At 45.0% G+C, this 20,013-nt stretch overlaps 1 protein-coding gene across 1 annotated transcript in view; it reads left to right on the top strand.

Annotated features, from left to right (window-relative positions):
* Nucleotides 1-497: 497 nt before the first annotated feature.
* trim2a (tripartite motif containing 2a) overlaps nt 498-20,013 on the top strand; it is a 176,061-nt gene continuing 156,545 nt past the window's right edge. Inside the window, exon 1 of the mRNA XM_067991851.1 lies at nt 498-600. The gene's annotated coding sequence lies outside the window, so the exon portion shown is untranslated. The remainder of the gene's footprint in view (nt 601-20,013) is intronic.

The following is a 20,013-nucleotide window of genomic DNA, read 5'->3' as shown; positions in this document are numbered from 1 at the left end:
TATATTGTAGGGAGTTGTAGGGAAAGATTTGGCTGCATGAAAATGTGTTACTACAACTGGTGTTTTATAACAGTGAAAAGATCTCTTTAACATAATGACTGACTGAAATCCTTGTCTGAGGAGACTTACTGTTTCCTGGGTTGAACTGTCTTCCAGTAAATATCCAATCTTGAATTAGCATTAAGAAGGTATTAGCCATGGATGACCAGGGACCCGCAGCTGTCAGTGGTTACTCTCATCCTCTGTTCCTCAGGATTATGCTAAAATCTAAGGCAACCCTAAGAGGCTTTTGACCTCTATGGCATGTGGGGCCTACCGATCGAGGATGTTTTAAGTCTTGGTGGTGCTATGTATGTTGCTGTGTGTGGAGTGTGCTATAAAAGCAGTTAATGGCCTCAAAAAGCCTTCAGTTCCACTAATCTTGATATTTTCATCAGTCTCATGCAATTTAGGACTTTCCATTCAGCTGATGGTTAATGTTTTATTCACAGTTCCCAGGAAGTAGGTCAGGATGTGTTGTGCTTTATCAATCAAGCTATGATGGACAAGCAGGCACTTGGAGAGTCACCATCTGGGTCACTGTCTGGAGCAGCGAATGAGGTGAATGTCATTCTTCCACTTTCTGCTTGGTTTTGTTGCTCACTTTGGCTTTTTCAGATTGATTTTTCTTCACTATTAACTAGTGATGATTACTGATTCAATACCTTCAGTGGGGTAGTTTGCCCAACTAGCTCAGCCAGGAATGTTATAGCCATCCCACTGAGACCAGTGCTGAGAAATCAAATATGAGGCCAGGTTACCGGCAGTCTCTAAGGTGCTGTTTCCATTAAGTTTTTAGACTAATTGCTTATAAAAATAGTTTTCTCTAGATATTGGGGTCTTAATGATCCTTTTATACTCTTCTCTTTTTGCTCCAACCATATATATCCACTGTTTTAGGAGTGTTGCAGGATTAATGATGTAAGAGGTATTTGAGTAAGTGTCAAGCTATCAAACCACCACCAAGATATAATGAAGTGACCCTGACTTGTTAAGGTAGAGAGGAAGAGCATATGGAAAATAAGTGAGATTGCAGACAGCAAGCTGACAAGAATGGGGAGAAAGATTACAGATATACATGAGAGAGAGAGTGGGCAGTGAGAGAAAGTAAGCAAAAGAAAGATTCTAATCAATGAATGAGACAGATAGTGAGTGTCATGTTTTGGGATGTTCGATCATGTGTTAAATTGAGTTCACAAAGGTTTAAAAATTGCCTTTGCAGCAAGAACCTGCAAAGAGGGGGAGCTGTATATAAGAACCAGATCGGCCTGTCTATGGAATGTTGCTGGTCTTCACATCAGAAACCCGTCCAGGCCCATTGTGTCGAAATGACTCAATTTATTTTGAAAGCAACAGGGATAGTTGGCAGAGGGGTAGTGGCTTGATTGATTGGTAACTCTACTGGCCAATCCTTGGACAGGGAAGGGATCAGAATTCAAACGCTCAATTTCTTGCCCAGAGAAGGAAAACTGGAACAAGAAGCAGTTTGGTGTGATAGTGTTATATCATTACAAATATTATTATTACTAATGAATCTCCGATGAAAGATAAGAAAGAACTTGCATTTATTTTGAGCCTTATTACATCCTCAGGATATCTCAAAGCACTTTAAATCCAAGGAATTACTTTTGAAGTTCAGTCACTGTTATTATGCAGGCAAACATGGCAGCCAATTTTCACACAAGGTTTCACAAACAGCAAATGAGAAGAATGATGAGCTAATCTGTTTTTGGTGGTGTTGGTTGAGGAGGGAATGTTGACCAGGATACAGGGAGAACTCCTCTGCTCTTCTTTGAATAACGCCATGGGATCTTTTACATGGATCTTAACAGATAGACTGGGCCTCGATTTAATGTCTCATCTGCAGCTCTGACAATGGAACACTCCCCCTCAGTATTGCACTGAAGTGTCAGCCTAGATTATGTGCTTTTGGAGTTCAGCTTGAAGCCATCACCTCTTGACTCAGCTGACAAGCTGACACAGTGGCGTTGTTAATGGTGAGATGTGGGGGGGAGGGGGGTTGGGGGGGAATGGAGGGGGGGGTACAATGCTTAATAATTCAGGCACACTAAGCCATAGTGGCAATTGTCACTTCCACTCCCAGTAAAGCCAGACATGCTTCTGTTCCCAGTAGGATTCATTTCTAACGTTTTCAGCTGGACAGTCTGATTTTTTTTTTCAGCTGGCTGCACTTTTTCTTTTATAAATTTAAACCGGGCAGCAAAAGTCTGTTTTTCAAACGTGCGGCTGGTTACTGTTAAGTTTTTGGGGTCACACAGTATCTCACTGTTCCCAGCACCACCTTGGGAGCCAGGGCAGTATGATAGCGACATTCTCCTCTTCCCCAAACTTCTTCTCTGAAACATCACGCCCCTCCTAGAAGTAAAGGGAATTAGGGGTTACGGGGAGCGGGCAGGAAATTGGACATGAATTTAGATTTGAGGTTAGGATCAGATCAGCCATGATCTTATTGAATGGCGGAGCAGGCTCGAGGGGCCGATTGGCCTACTCCTGCTCCTATTTCTTATGTTCTTATGTTTCTTACATTTGAATTTTGGGGCCTAAACTTGAGAAATAAAAGGGGGCGTGCAGCAGTAGGACAGCAGACACCTATCCCTGAATAGGGAAGAGAGTTGCTGCAGCATCGTCTGCCACTGGAGGAGTCAGAGAAAGACTTTGGATGACAATCATTTTTTTTTGTTTGCTTGGCCGGAGTAGCCGGCAGCCTGCCTGTCCCCTTACTACATTACACCAATCCTGAGGTAAGCAATTGCACAAAGCCTGAAAAATACTGCAGGGACCAGCTTGGACTGAATTTTATTTAAAGTATATTTTTCTTCTAGCTTTATTACTGCCTGCTCCTTTCAGTCTGTTTTACTTCTGTGCTGTTTTCCCTTTTGGGAAATATGGCTTACAGCATTGTATTTATTTTTTTATTAAGTATTTTGGCTTAGGCTATTTTTTGGGCAGCTTGTAAAGTTCTTTAAACCTTGGGCTCGAATTTAGCAGGCCTGCGGGTTCCCAGCGGGTGGTCCTCCGGGAGCGTCGAAAACGCGAACGGCGAAATTAGTGGGTTGCCCACGCGATCGTAGCAGGCAATCCACTAATAGGATCCAATTACCTGCTCCTCCGGGGTCCACGGCGCTGGCCTGCGCGTCGGTCGGGCTGCGCATGCGCAGTACGATCTGTCAGCTGGAGGCTCTCTAGTTAAAGGGGCAGTCCTCCACTGACAGATGCTGCAACCAATGGGACAAATTGCAGCATGGAGCAGCCCAGGGGGAAGGCTGCTCCCAGTTTAATGATGCCTCACCCCAGGTATCATCAGATGGGGTGAGGAGGAGGGGGAGGACACAGATCTTCCCCCCGGCGGGCGGGAGGAAGCGGCCTGCCTCTGCCACCAAGAAGGCCTGGCTCGAGGTGGCAGAGGGGGTCACCTGCGCCACCAACATATCGCCCACCTGCATACAGTGCAGGAGGCGCTGCAATGACCGCAGTAGGTCAGCCACAGTGAGAACACGAAGTCTTTCCCCTACACTCCGTCTGCCACAACACTGCCCCCACCCCAAATCTCCTTCGGCACCGCCAACACTATTCTGTCACATCACCCTTCATGCCCACTCACAACCCATCCTCATCTTACCTCCACCTACTCACCTCGCCAGTACTCATCCTGCCACTAACACGCGACCCAATCCTCATACAATCTCATGGCTCCATCCCATACTCACCCTCTCGTGCATCTCCCTCACGGCCAGCCTCACTCAACCTGCCACCACCTGTGCTGCAGCCACAGGGCATGCATCACATATGTGCAGTAGGCAGGGTAAGGCAAACGTGTCGTGAGCATGAAGGGGGTGCACAAGGGTGTCTGAGGGTTTGTCATGGGTGTTACCCATATTGAATTTCAGAGCCACAAACAGCACACATTATATTGACACCACCACTGCCATGTCTCCGCGAATCCTGTCCATTGTGTCCAATAATGCCCGCTCCTGGGTATCACTATGAGGACCCACCACTGATGCCACCCATCGTGTTACTGCAGAGTAGGTGCAGGTGTATTTGCAGGGCTCGTCCGCGCAGACAACTGAGAGACATCGGCGGTGTTGCCGGCTGCACCCTGGAAGGATGCGGAGGAGAAGGTGTGGAGGGCAGTGGTGACTTTGCCAGCGACAGGTAAGCAGTTGGTGCTGGGGCCAGCCAGGAGCAGCTCGGCATGAAAGAGGCTGCAGATCTCCACGACTACATGTCGAGCGAATCTGCGCCTCCCTGTGCACTGCTGCTCGGAGAGGTCCGGGGAGCTGCGCCTCGGTCTGTGGACCCTGTGCCGAGGGTAGTGCCCTCTGCGACGCGTCTCTCTCTGCGGTAGCCCTCCCTCCTGCTGTGCAGGTGGGCGTGCAACCACACCGTGTTGGGGGGATCCACGTCTCTGCGGCGGACAGCGTGGACTGCGAGGCTGCTGGTGCTGGTCATGCTCTTCGTCCTCCGAGGGTGTCCACACACCACCCAACTGGCAGGTGTTGGTCTGAGGGGTTGTGCAGGGTAGGTGTGTGGGTCCTCGGACTGGGGCTGCGGTTTCGTGTCGGTCTGTCCTCTGGCTTGGCCGGGGGGTGGTGGGGGGCAGGGGTTGCCCTATGTGACGCGGTGGCCTCCTGCGTGGGTGAGGGCGCTCCCCCGTGGAGCGCACCTTGGCACCTGCCACAGGCTGCTGGCTGCAACACGCCTGGTTTGAAGGGTCCTGTTTCCCCCAGTGTGTGAAACTGACTGCTTTGAACGTAAAATCCCACACTTCCTCTTTTGACAGCTGCTTCAGCTCATTAACTGACCACAACGAGCAAGTTAAGTGCTCTCAAGTGGAACCCCGCTGGCTTTAATTGCCTGCGGGATTCCCACCAGCGGGGCTTTCGCGCGCAGCCCCGCACGTCAGCGCGGTACCCGGAAGTGGCCGGGATTTCGTCCGAATCCGGTCACGTGATCGGAGATCGGGATTTTCGGGGCCCCCCCGCTGGAAACCCGCAGGTAACCCGACCCTAAAATCGAGCCCCTTGTGTTTGCTGCAGTGTCTGTGGTGATTGAAAATCACATTGACTATTATTCACTCATTACTGTGCCCATTGCCCTGCCCTGTTTTGGAGATGGCAAATATGGGCTTCTCTCCCTGATCTTTCCTCCAATTCTTCCCCTCAAGGGGAGGGACCCAATATTTCCCTCCCCAGCCGACTGGGGTGCTATTCGGGCTCAACACACCTGACCTGACCCTGCCTGGATTAGTGGGTTGAGGACACTTGTCTGGCCCTCTCATGCCGCTGGCACAAGCCCGCACCTGACAGGAACCCTCGCCTCAGAATCTGGTGTGGAATGCCAGCTGCTGCTGCAGGCCTGGATGTTGCAGAGACAAATCACCCTGTTATCTAATGCCTGCTCGGCATTTCAGATGCCTCTGCTCTGGGGAGGGGGTGCCCTCGAGTGCCTCCTTTTCTTTATTGCACACATCAGCGCCTCAAAAACACTATCTGCAACTATGCCTGTGCGCTTTCAGGAACCCGGCATTGGTAGAAATAATAGGAATCTTTCATTTCCTTCCTCTCAGTTCATATGAAATGGTTCATTCAAAATGTTTCTTTTATTTCTTTAATTAACGCAGGTCTTGTGAAAAATTCTTTAAAAAAATAAGACTTTTTTTCTGAAGCTTGCTTACCACACCATTTGTAACCTACCAAGGTTAATTCTTCACAAAATCTCAGCTGGCTTATGTTTCAGACCTAAAAATAATCTGCGTTCAGTACAAAATGCAAGCATGTGATCTCAGGCAATTAAAATATGCCGAACACTCAGAATCATTGCAATGTAAACGCCTTACATGACCCATAGATGCAACCTCATGATTTATCACTCCTTTTAATCTGGGTTAAACTGCAATCACTTTGCTTGTTTGTGCAATCATTATCCTGCTGTCTGGTCAACAAGCTATCAATTTATTTTAACTTCAAATTCCATAGTATCATTTCTGGTTGCAGTATGGCAAAAAAAACCATCAGCACTTCACTACTGCAGCCCTTTAAATCACTGCTGTTGCACTCAAAAATCTTGTCTTGTGCGTGGGAGCTCTTATAGGCAACCCCCTGTATTCAGGGGACAAATCAGGAGTTATTAGCAGAAACAGTCATGCATAATGCATCATGCAAATGTCAAACTGCACACCTCAGGAGTGCCATTCTGGAATTCTTATCCTCTATTGTTTGGAGAAAAACCCATAGAAGTTACAAAATGTGAAGTATTTGTGTGCACCTACAGTCTGATAGTACGTAGCATGGGCTGTTTGCGATAACCAGTGCCATTATTTTTGTGCGTTCTGCCGTATGTCACAGTGTTTACACTAAAATAACCATCATCAGTGTTTCTGTGCTCCTTTCTATTGAAGAGAAGGTTTGAGTAATGACTGCTTCATTTGTACTTCAGAATGCTGCATCAGCAGGGCTGCCTCTATCTGACATTTACAACAACAAAAACTTGTATTTATATAGTGTCTTTTACATAGTAAAATGTCCCAACATAATCAAACAAAAAATTGACGCCAAACCGAAGAATGAGACATTAGGACAGGGCACCAAAAGCTTGGTCAAAGAGGTAGGTTTTAAGGAGCGTCTTAAAGGAGGAGAGAGAGGTAGAGAGGCGGAGAGGTTAACGGAGGGAATTTCAGAGCTTCTGGCCCAGACAGCTGAAGGCACAGCCGCCAATGATGGGGTGAAGGAAGTCAGGGATGCACAAAAGTCCAGAATTGGAGGAACGCAGAGTTCTCACAGGGTTGTAGGGGTGGAGGAGGTTACAGAGATTGGGATGGGCAAGGCCATAGAAGGATTTGAAAACAAGGATGAGAATTTTTAAATTCAAGTTGTTGGTGGACCGGGAGCCAATGTAGGTCAGCGACCACAGGGGTGTTGGGTGAAAGGGACTTGGTGCGAGTTAGGATACAGGCAGCAGAGTTTTGGATAAGTTCAAGTTTATGGAGGGTGGAAGATGAGAGGCCGGCCAGGAGAGCTTTGGAATAAAGGGGAATATTAGCCCAGTAAAAAAAAAGGGAACTTCAATAAATGCAAAAGAGACTCATCAACTTCTACTGAATCTCGCTGACGGTGTTGTTAAAAAATTTGATATGTGACCAGGATCTTTTCACCTCAGAGCAGCACCATTTCTATTCCTTCCTGCAGTCCCTTATATTCTATTTATGATTATGTTACTGATGTCATTTGTGCTGTTTAGCTGTGTTAAATAATTTTGCACTTAACTTTGACTTGCAAAAAGCAATAAGGCATCAGTTTTATTTTATAACTAGCAGGTTTTATTTATTTTATTGTCAATTAACTCAAAATATGGGCTGAGTCCAAAGAGCCCTGACTCCAACTAATCCACTTGAACTGTTCAAAGGTTAATGTGCCTAAGAATCATCGAAACATAGAATCTTACAGCAGTGAAGGAGACCATTCGGCCCATCGTGCCTGTGTTGGCTCTTTGAAAGAGGTATCCAATTAGTTCCACGCCCCTGTTCTTTCCCCATAGCCCTGCAAATTTTTACTTTTCAGGAAAGTGTATATTTGTGATGTGTGTGTTTTAAAATAGACACTTCAATCTATGCTTTCCTGTTTGTTAACGCGCTGGGAATTAATCTGATTGCCATTTCATGGCTGTTACAGAACTGTATTTAAATTTGCTTTTATGCAACATCATACAGTATGAAAAATATTCTTACGTTCAATAATACTAAACAATAATTTTATAAAACACTAAAAGAAATTTTCAGTTAAAGTAACACTTTTTCTCTGGTTTATTTTTTTTCACGATGCTTCAATTTTTTTTAATGCATTTTGAAGTTTCCTCTGTCAGACTTTTGCTGACAGTGCTCATGCTTCTAGTTGTACAGGATTGGTGTTAGCTCAGAGTTAAGTAATAATGGATAGGGATTTGTACTGTAGTAGAGAGTAAAGAATAGGTGACCTGATCTGAAGGATAAAAGCTGATACACTATCCTCAATTCCTCAGTGCTGTACAGGTGGAGCCCATTATCGCTATTTGACAACAGCTTCTGAGCTGCTGCTTTGTCTTTCCGGTCCTTCATAACTTTCAAAAATGACAGTCCTGCAGTCAAAAGGTTCACAAATGCTCTGTCGCCACTGATGCCTCATCATGTATTAAAGTGTTTTCTAAAGAGGTCCTCAGTTGGGCCGAACTGGAAGCAAGCTTGAACATATAGGGCAGATGCTACGATTTATTGCTCCTGGTGCAGTTTTACATGAATGGGAACCCACATTTGGAATTCTGAAATGGTGGTCTCCTTGCCCAATTTGAGACCTGCATTATTTTCCAACCATTAATATTAATTGATGTTAACAAGTGGAAAATAGTGCAAGCCAAGAGTGATAAATTATACAATTTACCCCATAGTGTTTAGACAATCCGAGTGTATTTTTGGAGTACTCCTCTGTGCCATGTCTTGCTTAATCCTCTGCTTGTGTTGTAGGGGCATTACCACCCCAGAAAAGTAGTTGACAAACCTATTCCATATTATTTTGTAAACATGCACATTGATGATACAATTCATGTGGGAAAAAAAATCATTGCATTGTGAAAATGTGACTTCATGTGATGCGTGAATATTCTGATTACCCACCCTCAGGAAAATACTGACTATCCCACTTTACAGTGATGTTCATTTTATGTTCTATGTTAACACAACTTAACAAATAACAACACAAAATACAACTACTCTTTTCTTTAGTGTCTTTACAGATGTGGGGCTCACTGTAAAAAAAACATTGGGCCGGATGTTATTTTGAGCGACGAACAAGTGCAGCCACCATTTGTTAGACTTGCACCTGCCCATTGACTTTCTATGAATGTCTGCACGGTAACTTCCTGTAAATTAGAGAGCCAAAAAGAATGGTGCTCTCTACAGGGCATCTGGAACCTGCGTGAACAGGGCAAGCAACTGGGTATCTCCTTAACCAATTAGATTGAAGCACTGTTAATAACAGCACAGAGTCAGAACCAGGAAGTGCAAGTTCGAATAGTGAATTCAATGTCAAAGTAGGTACACAAAGTGAAATAAAGAGAGGGTAAGAAAGATTGAATTAAGAGTAAAAATAACAGAGTCAGAAAGAAAAAGTTAAAAAATAAAAATGTATTTAAATTTGTTTTTAAATGTCCAACAATTAAAATCTGAAGGAATGAGACTCCACACTTGTTAAGGTTAATTTTCAGTACCAGAGAGGTTGTTTGCAGTCATTAAGACTTACCACACTGTTAAAAGGGTACTTGCATCAGAATGGACAAGCCCTAATTTTTTCTGGCGAGGTTATTCCATATCTACGACTTTACGCTGTTCCATTCATTTGAATGGGGAGCCAGACGGCGAGATACCATCTTCGCGGAGCTTATGGCGGAGCAGGGCATCTGGTACAGCAACTTCCGGATTTCCACCTCTAACTGTGCATGTGCTGTCGCCAGAAGCTGCTGTTCGATTCGCACAAAAATAACGGTGAGCCCTGTTAGCCTCGCCGATATTTTCACAGCAAAATCCAGCCCATTGGTAACATCAGCTTGTAACCTTTCTGAGCTGCTCAGCTGGAATGTCAAGTATTACTGGGACAGCAAAAGATTAGAGAGATTTATACAACAATGGAGAGGTAAGAGGTCTTTGACTGCTGGACAAAGTCCTCAAAAGACAAAGTAACCATAAAGAAATTGTTAACCTGACAAAGAAATAGCATGCTGGGAATATTGTTGTCACTGGGTTACGATGACAGTCTGGCTGTGAGTGAACTATTGTTCTACTTTGCTTTCAATTGAAAGGCTAGCTCATGGATTTAGCAACTGATACCAGCTGCTATTCACTTTAGGACCTAAAGTTCAAATCCAGGTCAAAGATCAAAGGTGAATGTCTTCTTTCACTTGCTACTTCTCAAGGTTGTGGTTGATTCCTGTAAGTTTTGCAAGCCTCAGCTTAGTCCTTCCATGAGTGTAAAACCACCCCACATTCGACAACAGTGAGAGCAGTTGCAGCCTAAGAATCCTAGGATGGAGAGCAGAACACTAAAATGTGGTAATACCCATTGGTTGTGGACATACGCTTATATAAATGTGTGTGTGTGTGCACTTGTTTCTGATTATTTCGTGAGAATTTAGTCACCAGAAATGCAGCAACACAGAAACATAGGAACATAGGTGTGCATAGGCCTAGCAGAGCCCACTGAATCATAGAATCATGGAAATTTACGGCACAGAAGGAGGCCATTTGGCCCATCGTATCTCTGCTGGCCAAAAAAGAGCCATCCAGCCTAATCCCACTTTCCAGTTCTTGTTCTTTTTTTTTTATTCGTTCACGGGATGTGGGTGTCGCTGGCGAGGCCAGCATTTATTGCCCATCCCTAATTGCCCTCGAGAAGGTGGTGGTGAGCCGCCTTCTTGAACCGCTGCAGTCCGTGTGGTGACGGTTCTCCCACAGTGCTGTAGCATTGTAGGTTGTGGCATTTCAAGTGTGTATCCAAGTACTTCTTAAATGTGATGAGGGTTTCTGCCTCTACCACGCTTTCAGGCAGTGAGTTCCAGATCCCCACCACCCTCTGGGTGAAACATTTCTCCTCAACTCCCCTTTAATCCTTCTACCAATTACTTTAAATCTATGCTCCCTGGTTTTTGACCTCTCTGCTAAGGGAAACAGGTCCTTCCTCTCCACTCTATCTAGGCCCTTCATAATTTTATACACCTCAATTCAATCACCCCTCAGCCTCCTCCTTTGTTCCAAAGAAAACAAACCCAGCCTATCCAATCTTTCCTCATAGCTAAAATACTCCAGACCTGGCAACATCCTCGTAAATCTCCTCTGTACCTTCTCTAGTGCATCTTTTCTGTAATGTGGTGACCAGAACTGTACGCAGTACTCTAGCTGTGGTCTAACTAGTATTTTATGCAGTTATACAGAAGTCAATTGGCAGACCCCAACTTTTGAAATTGAAGGGATCTTAAGATACCACCTTTATCTCCTGGTATCTATTATCATATTTTTTGCCTTGCTAATAGTACAACTAGACTAAATTCAACATAGAATTGAAAACTCATTCTTCATAACCCCTAGAGGTCTTCAGTACAATCTATTCAAATAGAATTTTAATAAGAATTATCCTGTCCTGGGAATCTACATAAGATACAAATAGCCTAATGGCAATGTCAGAGATATTTAAAATAACTTTTTATAAAAGAGGCTGTAAAAGGTTAAAATGAGCCTCAAATTGTAAAAGTTTGAAGGAATTAACGCATTGGAATATACCGAATCATGAGACCATTGGGGTCCATTTGGCCTATCCCAAGTTTGAAAAATACCATACACCACTCTATTCCTCATACACCTATATCACTTTCTCTGCCAAATATTTGACAGTTCCCTCTTGAATTTGATGGCACTTTCCAGCTCCACTGCATTCCAAGGGAATTGGTTCCATTCACCACCCTGTAACAAACCTGCAAAATCTCTACTGGCTGCAGACCTTAAACCTACAAGTGAGGAAGATTATTGTAGTGTGTTGAGGGCCAGGACATCTTTCATTAGAAATTGTAGGTTTACTTTCTGGATTAACTCTGTAGTTTGGATGTTCTATGATTTTTCTATCAAGCAGTTGGGGTGTCTGCATAGGAATGTACTTCTGATACTTTGACTCAGGAAGGAATGTCCTGACATCTAAGGGCCAACTTTAACTTCAGGCGGAGAACGGACCGACGGCAGGCTAAGAGTGCCCACCGCCCGTCTGCTCTTGCCGGCGTGAGGCCCGAGCCATTTTGAGGCCTGAGCCTCATTTATATGCCTCCAGCGAGCTGTGAGCGTCAAGCAGGTGCCCTGTTACAGCTCGTCGGTTGTGAGAAGGTGGTAAATTGGCTGCTAAGTGTCATTATTTTCCTCACAACTAATGGTGTAAGTGCCATTACTTTCCTCACAATTTAATGGTGTAAGTGCCATTGTTTTCCTCACAATTTAATGGTGTAAATGCCATTAGTTTCCTCACAATTAATGGTGTAAATGCCATTAGTTTCCTCACAATTAATGGTGTAAGTGCCATTGTTTTCCTCACAATTAATGGTGTAAGTGCCATTGTTTACAACAACCACATCTTGCACTTATATAGTGCCTTTAACGTAGTAATAGTTCCCAAGGCGCTTTACAGGAGTGTTATCAAACAAAATTTGACACTGAGCCACATATTAGGACAAACTTGGTCACAGAGGTGGGTTTTAAGGAGCGTCTTAAAGGAGGAGAGAGAGGTGGAGAGATTTAAGAAGGAAATTCCGGAGTTTAGGCTCTAGGCAGCTGTAGGCATGGCCACCAATGGTGGAGCAATGCAAATTGGGAATGTTCATGAGGCCAGAATAGGAAGAATGCAGAGATCTTGGAGGGTTGTTGGGCTGGAAGAGGTTACAGAGATAGGGAGAGGCGAGGCATGGAGGGATTTGAAAACAAGGATGAGAATTTTAAAATCGAGGCGTTGCCGGACCAGGAGCCAATGTCGGTCAGCGAGCACAGGGGTGATGGGTGAACGGGACTTGGTGCGAGTTAGGATATGGGCAGCAGAGTTTTGGATGAGCTCACGTTTACAGAGGGTGCAAGGTGGAAGGACAGCCAGGACAGCATTGGAATAGTCACGTATAGAGGTAACAAAGGCATGGATGAGGGTTTTAGCAGCAGATGAGCTGAGGCAGGGATGGAGATGGGCGATGTTACAGAGGTAGAAGTAGGCGGTCTTGGTGAGGAAGGGGATATGTGGTCAGAAGCTCATCTCAGGGTCAAACAGGACGCCAAGGTTGCGAACAGTTTGGTTCAGTCTTAGACAGTGGTCAGGGAGAGGGATGCAGTTGGTGGGTAGGAAACGGAGTTTGTGGCAGAGACTGAATATAATGGCTTCGGCCTTCCCAATATTTAACTGGAGGAAATTTCTGCTCATTCAATACTGGATGTCAGACAAACAGTGCGACAAATCAGAGACTGTGGAGGAGTTGAGAGAGGTGGTGGTGAAGTAGAGCTGGGTGTTGTCAGCGTACGTGTGGAAGCTGGCGTTGTGTTTTCGGATAATGTCGCCGATGGGCAGCAAGTAGATGAGAAATAGGAAGGGGCCAAGGATAGATCAAAGATTACTGCACAATTAATGGTGTAAGTGCTGTTGTTTTGGTGTCACTCTGCAAATATGTAACGATACATACATTTGCACTGCAATTCTGATCAGGTGATAGTGTGAGGACGATAGTAACTTATAATCTCACTAATTTGGTCCAACTGTTGTACCAAGGTTATTTTAATTTCAAAGGACTTCTCAAAAGCACATCATCCGACAAGGCGATGTTGCTGAACATTATACACAGGGGCATGTGCATGCATACCTTGGGTCACTTATTTGTAAATAATTACACAGGTCGCAGAGACTGCACTGGCATTTTTGCAACACTGCACAAATACTCACAGAGCGTGATGCAGGCTGAGGAAAAACCGCGCATTGCAGTCTTATCTGAGTTGTGGTTATTGTCTAAAAAAACAATCCTTCTACAGCCTCTCTGAAGAATATGGGCATTAACCGTTAGCCAGCTGAAAATCAGAAAATCCATTTAAATGCACATTGTTCAACTTGCTAGGGATCAACGGCTGATATGAGGTAGAGTTTCACTCCCAGTCCTAATTCGGACTGTGTGCATCTATAAGATTGCTGTTCCTAAGTGCATTCCCTCCTTTATATCTTGTCATGCCAAATATTACTCAGCGTCTTCAGAGAAGTCACTGGGCCGTGAGAAAGAGATGTGTGTGTGTGAGTGTGTGTGTGTGTGAGTGTGTGAGTGCGACAATTTCTAGATCTTGTGTAACCTCATCAGAGATCGGACAGTGGGACATTGTAAACCTATGGATCCTGGAGCAGTGGCCATTGAGTTTGAAAAGAGGGCATTAAAAATCTAACACTTTTTTGCCACTAAAAGTAGTCTTTGTGATGGATATAAATAATACATTCAACACATTTTCCCCTCTGCAGGATCAAATCTTTTAAAATTCTTACTTCAAGAACACTTTGAAATAATTTATTCAATTTTTTTCCTGGCTTTTGCGACTGCTATATTAATTTAATCAACTTTCCTGTATGTGGCATTAAGTATTTACACATTCACAGTTGAAATTGATGTGGATTTTGTTTGTGGTGTGTTTCACTCGGGTAGAGTGGAGAATTTATGCCCACAATATTACATCAATGTGACAAGCTGCTTTATCCTTGAAGTCCAGGGCGATCGATTTTAACTGTTCCAGCCAGGTGGGAAACAGGCTGCAGTGGGTCAGCTGCCTCTTTTTGTACCTCGTCCAATATTATTTTCCATAGGAAAGTCGGGCGGGTGTAAAATGGGCGGGAGACTTGCTGTTGCCTATTTCCCACCTGGCAGGAACAGTTAACATCGACCCCCGGGATTCCATCTTTGACTGATAGTTAAACTGTTTGACCTCATTGCCACCGTTTCTTTACTTCCTCCATTTTTTGCCAATTTTCTTCCCTCGCCTCCTCTTCAAGGCATTGACTTGTCTACAGTTCTGAGCCCAGAGAGTGCAATGTTGGCAGGTTATTCAACTAGAGGAGATCTCACAGCCGAGCCCAAGCTTATCTTGACCCAATATCCACTCGTGTGCATTTCCAGCAGGAGTCAGTGGTAATTATCAGGAGCTGATTTCTCCCTTCTTAACCAAATGGTAGCACTAATGGAATTAAGTTAAAAGGATAAAACATGCCGTGCTGGAGCCATGGTCTGTTTGAAACAGCGGCCGGGGGCTTTCTCGGAGCTGCTCCCGCTCCATTGCCGTAACTTAGTGTGGCAGAAACTCCGTTTACCTGCGTGGTCAGGGTTTCACCCACACTTCCCGCAAACTTACAGAGGGCGGAACGGCAGCAGCTGGGAGGAAATCCCCAAAATATGAGGCTGAGTTCAAAAGGTTTCAAAATCAATCTTGCACTGAGTTTGTGCCTTGAAGATAAAGCAGGTTATGTCACGGCGCCTCTGTAATATTATGAGCCTGATATTTGCACTTGGTGCATGAAACCTTCCCTCTATGTGAACCCTTCACTGTGGATGATTTCATCACTGTAGATATATAGGATATGTGGCAGACGACCAACAATCAGAGGGAGTTTGCTGTAATCTGTATTTTGCTACGGCACAAAATATTAAATGAATGCAGTGTGACTGACTGGAACTGACTTGGATGGCCCACCTGGTATCCAGTTCTGAACTGAGTATACAGTAAGCTTATAGTAGCGCAAATAAGTGTTTATGCCACTTTCCCTAAAATATGCATAGCAGTCACACGTATAGGGGAGTCTATCACAGCCCAGTCACACTCATTCCACAGCCACACATTTAATTTCCCACAGGCTGATGCTGACAAAACAAGCTGTACCCTAGTCTCACAACACTATCATCCCCGGCATCCGTGACCTTTTCAATCTCTGTGTATCCAGCAGTCATAAAGTCTTAAGACGAGAATTAATTTCAGAGAGTGTATAAATGTCTGCTCATAGAATCATAGAATCTTGCAGCACAGAAGGAGACCTTTCAGCCCATCGGCTTTTTGAAAGAGCTACCCAATTAGTCCCACTCCCCCGCCCTTTCCCCATAGCCCAGCAATTTTTTTTTCTTTTCCAGCATATACCCAATTCCCATTTGAAAGTCACTATTGAATCTGCTTCCACCATGCAGTGCATTGTGAGTTGTATTCTGTATTCATCCATGATGAATGGCCACTTGCCTCACATACCAGAGAGCTGCTGCTGCTGCTGTATATCCGACCATACCCCGGCAACAAATCACTGCTTTCAGGAAAGGAGGGGTGAAAACAGGAAAATATTGATTTTCCATATGTTCCTGTTTGATCCTTATTAAAATGTGGTAAAATTTGATTGTATTTCCGATGCATTTTACAGGATTTGTTCCAGGAACTTTGAAGTGTCCTCACTCATTTGGCAGTTAAGCTTTCTGATCTGCTGGCAGAGGCTATCACCCTTTAGGGGGCGAATGCATTTGAAACACTTTGTTTTTTATGTACTGGCCTCGTGATTGTTCTCATTATTAATTAAATTGAATCACATTTGTGTCAATCTGGGATTATATCAGACACACACTGCACTGCTTTGTACAATATGACAGCGAACAGCCATGTTTATCATTTTAAACTTAGGGAGAAAAATTTGAGGTTTTGCAATGGTTAAACTTCACCCTTCATCTGTGATAGATCTGTACAAAGAAAAGAGAACTGATATTATCAGATATAAAATTCCATTGCTATTCAACAGGCCTAGATTAGATATTTGACCTTTTACGGCGAATTAAGGGCAAATTCCGCAATCCTGTGCTCCCAATAGGGAGCCACATGCACAGGGAATGCATTGCAGCAAACCATGGGTGCATAACCCATGATTTTCCATCAATTAAAATCATGGCCTATGCACCTGCAATATCCTACAATATACCCCCTACCGACGCAGCTCCCCACTGGGAGTGCAAAATCATGGAATAAGACCTTCAATGTAACATGTGGTGTTGATTTGAATAAACTAACCTGCATTCATATAGCACCTCCCACATCCTCAGGACATCTCAAAGCACCACACAGCCAATGAATTACTTTGGACGTGTAGTCACTATTCTAATGTAGGTAAACACAACAGCCAATTTGTACACAGCAAGATCCCACAAACAACGAGATAAATAACAAGATAATCTGTTTTAGTGATGTTGGTTGAGGGATAAATGTTGGCCAGCACACTGGGGAGAACTCCCCCTGCTTTTCTTCAAATAGTGCCTTGGGATCTTTTACATCCACCTAAACAGGCAGATGGCACCTCTGTTTAATGTCTAATCTAAAAAACAGATTTGTGAATAACATAAGTATATTAACCCTCTTAACTACTCTTAATAATTAATTGATACATGCTAGGGACAATCTTTTACAAATATGTATCGCTAACCTTACATCTCTTGAGAAGGTTTGTGTCATTAACTCATTTATCTTCAAATTACATTATGTGAACATCAGTGTATGAATGCTTGATGCACTCATATGCAGTTCCTATACCTGTCATTTTAATGGGGGAATTAACCTGTTTATTTTAAATGGGTTAATTCCTTTGTTAAAATAGCAGACAAAATGATTGTGTTAAACATTCTGAGGCTAATATTTGTAGTCTATTTTTTGACACGTACAAAATAAGATTTGAGTAGAGATGTTTGGGAGTGGTACCTCTTATTTTTGTTGTTGGTAAACCTTCCTTTCACTTTTGTTCCTCTCGCTTTCCTTTTCTGCTGGACCGTAGTCCTTTTCTCTGCCGCTTCTGGATCTTATAATGACCGCCAACTTCGCCACCGGTTTTCTGCCCCGCGATCAATTCTGCACACTTCCTGACTCTTCATTCCTACGGCAATGCCACCAGCAGTACGTCCTCTGATACTCTACCCTTCAAATAGCTTCTGGATTCACTCGCACTCCACACTTGTCTCTGAACCTGGACATCAGTGCGTCGGTGCTCCAGGCTGACTCCACCTTATCTACGTCAACCTTATCCCAGCACTGGACCTCTGACTTTAACCTTGGACTCCCTCCTGTTGTCTCCTCTCTATTCCCTGTTTATTACCAGAGCATATCTATCCCAATCTTCCTATGTAACCATGCCTATGTAACTTGAGTTTCCCTGTGTCCATTCATGTGCATGTTTTGGATGCCGCTCCGGACCGAGCCCATCGCTTCCATTTCCCCTTCTTTCACTTTTTCTTTTCTTTTCTCTTTACCCCTCCTGGGCCCCACTCATCATGCCCGCTTTCATTTCTCCCCTCTCAGGTACTCTCACCTCCCCCCCAAAATCCCTACCCCAACCCTTCAGCACTCATCCACCTTCCTACTCTCCTGCCACCTCCCAGGCTTTACTCCCTCTTAGATAAGCCTGCAGCTTCCCTCTGTGCCTCTCTTGGCATCCTCTGAAAGGCCCATCGATGCACTCATCGGCGCCTCCTTACGAGCAGCCACCCCAACTGCCCCACCCTGCCCTCTCACTGACTTTCACCCCAGCGTGCCCACTAGGGGCTAATCTTGCCAATATCCTTCCTGTCCCACTCACCCCTCCAAGCGCTGACCCTGTGGACTCTGCCAGCGGATCAGCTATCACCGCCCCTCTCCGCATCTCCCTCCAGAATGTCCATTCATTAGTGACCAAGGCCCTTTCCATCCATGAGCTTATTGTGGATGATTGCATTGACATCATGGCCTTGACGGAAACCTGGCTGACGGGTGATGACACCTTTTCCGTTAATGAAGCCTCCCTGCCTGGCTATATCTTCTACCACTTGCCCCGTCCAGCCCGCCGCGGTGGCGGTGTGGCCCTTATCACCAAATCACACCTTGGTCTGTCCCCCTATTCCTCTAGCACCTTCTCCTCCTTTGAGCATCTCACCTTATTTCACCCCTCTCATCTCCATTAAAATCCTTGTTCTCTACCACCCACCCAAGTACCTCACCAAGTTTCTCACCGAGGTATCTTTACTGCTTCCCGCCCCTAGCCTCTGCCCCGAGCGACTTCTCATCTTCAGTGATTTCAACATCCACCTCAACTCATCATGCTTTCTCTCCTCTGAGTTCACTGTCCTTCTATCCTCCCTTAATCTCTCCCTCCATATAAACTCCCCTACCCATATTCACGGCCACCCCCTTGATCTTGCCATCTCACGTGGCCTCTCTACTCCCCTCGTGCCAATCAGGGATAAGGCCATCTCTGATCACTTCCTTGTATCCCTCTCCACCCACATCCCCTTCCCCCTCTCAACCCCACTTCCTTCTGTGTTAGCCCCTTGGAAAAAGCTCTCCCCCAAGTCACTTACAACAGCACTTTCAAATTCCCAACTGTCTAACCTTTGGCCCTCCATTTACCATGACATTTCTGCAACTACCAATCTGCTCAATCACACCGTCACCTTCACCTTTGATTCCCTTGTCCCCATTAAAACCATTACTCTCTCTCACCCTGGTCATTCCCTCTGGTATGGTCTTCATCTCCGCTCCCTTAAATCCAAGGGACTACAGATTTGAACGTTTATAGTGGACAACTGGTTTCGCCATTCATCACCAGATCTGGCTAGACTACATAAAGCACTATCGTGTCCTGCTCTCCTTCGCCAAAACTGCTCACCGTCTCAGGATCAATGTGAAGATAACCCCCAGCTTCTCTACTACAAACCATCTTCATAAACCCCTCTCCTCTGCCTTCTCCACCTTCACCTCCAACAACAAGTGCGAGGATTTCATGGACATCTTTGTCACTAAGATTGAGACCATACATTCAGCTGCCTCTGCCGTTTCCCTCCCTTCCCCTAGCCCGCCAAGCCAAACTTTCCCTAAAGATTCCCCCCTGTCCTAGCACTGAACTCGCATCTTTCTCTAGTTTCTCTCCTATCTCCCCTCATGTTCTCTCCAAGCTCATCTTGACCATAAGACCCACCTCCTGCTCCCTCGACCCTATTCCCACCAAACTGCTGGCCACCCAACTTCCCTTCCTAGGCCCCATGTTAGCTGATATTGTTAATGGTTCCCTCTCCTCAGGTACTGTCCCCCTCCCCTTCAAATCTGCCATCATCATCCCCTCCTCAAAAAACCCACCCTTGACCCCTGTGTCCTTGCAAACTACCGTCCCATTTCTAACCTCCCTTTCCTCTCCAAAGTCCTTCAACGTGATGTCACCTCGAAAATCCGTGGCCATCTTTCCCGCAACTCCATGGTTGAACCCGTCCAATCAGGTTTCTGCCCCTGCCACAGTACTGAAATGGCCCTTATCAAAGTCACAAATGACATCCTATGTGACTGTGACCATGGTAAACTATCCCTCCTCATCCTTCTCTACCTCTCTGCAGCCTTTGACACGGTTGACCACA

This window comes from Heptranchias perlo, chromosome 1, assembly GCF_035084215.1.
Source record: "Heptranchias perlo isolate sHepPer1 chromosome 1, sHepPer1.hap1, whole genome shotgun sequence".
Lineage (NCBI taxonomy): Eukaryota > Metazoa > Chordata > Chondrichthyes > Hexanchiformes > Hexanchidae > Heptranchias > Heptranchias perlo.
Note: the sequence above shows the minus strand (reverse complement) of the source record. Positions and strands in the feature narration are given on the sequence as shown.